Source organism: Canis lupus, chromosome 8, assembly GCF_011100685.1.
Source record: "Canis lupus familiaris isolate Mischka breed German Shepherd chromosome 8, alternate assembly UU_Cfam_GSD_1.0, whole genome shotgun sequence".
Taxonomy (NCBI): Eukaryota; Metazoa; Chordata; class Mammalia; order Carnivora; family Canidae; genus Canis; species Canis lupus.
In genome coordinates, this window is record NC_049229.1 from 74929753 (window position 1) to 74931472 (window position 1720).

A 1720-nucleotide genomic window follows, 5' to 3' on the forward strand; every position below is an offset into this window, starting at 1 on the left:
TGTGTGTGTGTGTGTGTGTGTGTGTGTGTGTTTAGGACCCTGAGACAGCACAAATACACAACATCCTGCTGGGAACCCCCTTTCCTTCTCAGGTTGTTACTAACAACACTGCAGAGAGGCTTGTTCAATTCAGTTACCACAACAGGGATCTGTCTTCTCTTGTTTAGATGGTTGATGCTTCTGTGGCCTCTTATCCTGCATGCACTTTATGCTGCTTCCACCAAGCTTGTTCCTTGAGGTGAGTGGACCTGCGACGCACAAGTGCAGGTGTGTCTCCAGTAAATGCTTAGTTCATGTAACTGGAGAGATTGCAATTTTTTTGCATGTAGGGATAGTAATCAACAAGTGTCAGCAACTTTGTCCTTTGTACATGTTATAAGTGTTTTTCATATAAAAATAATATTTCTAATTCAGAGTCTCAATAGATAAGACCAGGATAATGTGACCATATGACTCCTTGGGGAATACTGCTCAAAGGAGAGGAAGCCCAGACCCTGACAGGAAACCAGCCCGTAACCTCCATCTGCACCTGCTTCTGGCCCTTCAAGTGACAACTAGTCAGGAGTGTTCACCTCCTAGTCGTCCCAATCCCCTTCTACAGGGAGGTGTGTATCTGAGCTCAAACTGAGGTCCCCTCACGGTGTGTGCACAGTAATACACAGCCGTGTCCTCAGCTCTCAGGCTGTTCATCTGCAGATACAGCGTGTTCTTGGCATTGTCTCTGGAGATGGTGAATCGGCCCTTCACAGCATCTGCGTGGTATGTGGTACTTCCATCTTTGTTAATTACTGAGACTCAGTGCAGCCCTTTCCCTGGAGCTTGGCGGACCCAGCTTATCCAGTAACTACTGAAAGTGAATGCAGAGGCTACACAGGAGAGTCTCAGGGACCCCCCAGGCTTCACCAGCTCTCCCCCAGATTCCACCAGTGGCACCTCACCCTGGACACCTGCAGACACAAGACATCTGGTCAGGAAATGGTCCCACATCCCCTGTTTCTCTCACTCACTTCCACTCACAGACTCAAGGTCCCATGTTCTCCATGAATTACCTTTTAAAATAGCAACAAGGGAAACCCGATGGAGTGCAGACTCCATGGTGAGTTGTGTGTGTTCTGTCCTGATCCCTGAATGATGTCCCCTGGGGATGCTGGGGTCTGGGCTCCTCTCCCAGCTGCAGGTTCGGGGATGGGCTGGTTTAATCAGTAGAGGGAGGGCCCTATTTGCATGTCCTCTGAGTATATAGTTAGCTCCAGACTTAGATTAGATTCTTTACAAGTTTCATAAACATGATTGCATTACATTTGAGGTCAAATTTCTGTAATGTCATGTAACGATATGAAGTGTTCTAACATGTGGACAGAATTAGCTTTGCATCTCTCAATGTCTTATTAAAACCCATTCACCAATTTAGGTAATTTTTAATATATAGCATGTTACCACCTATGGATATTTAATACTAATTATTTTATTTTTTTGCCAGTGTGAAAGGAATATTTTGTTAATTTTCTTTTCTTTTTTCTTTTTTATTATAAATTTATTTTTTATTGGTGTTCAATGTGCCAACATATAGAATAAACCCAGTGCTCATCCCGTCAAGTGCTGACCTCAGTGCCTGTCACCCAGTCACCCCCACCCCCCACCCACCTCCCCTTCCACCACCCCTAGTTTGTTTCCCAGAGTTTGGAGACTTTCATGTTCTGTCTCCCTTTCTGATTCTTTT

The 1720-nt window shown here is 45.1% G+C and overlaps 1 pseudogene; it reads right to left on the reverse strand.

Annotated features, from left to right (window-relative positions):
- Positions 1–558: 558 nt before the first annotated feature.
- LOC119876546 lies at positions 559–1095 on the reverse strand (annotated as a pseudogene).
- Between the last annotated feature and the right edge of the window lie 625 nt (positions 1096–1720).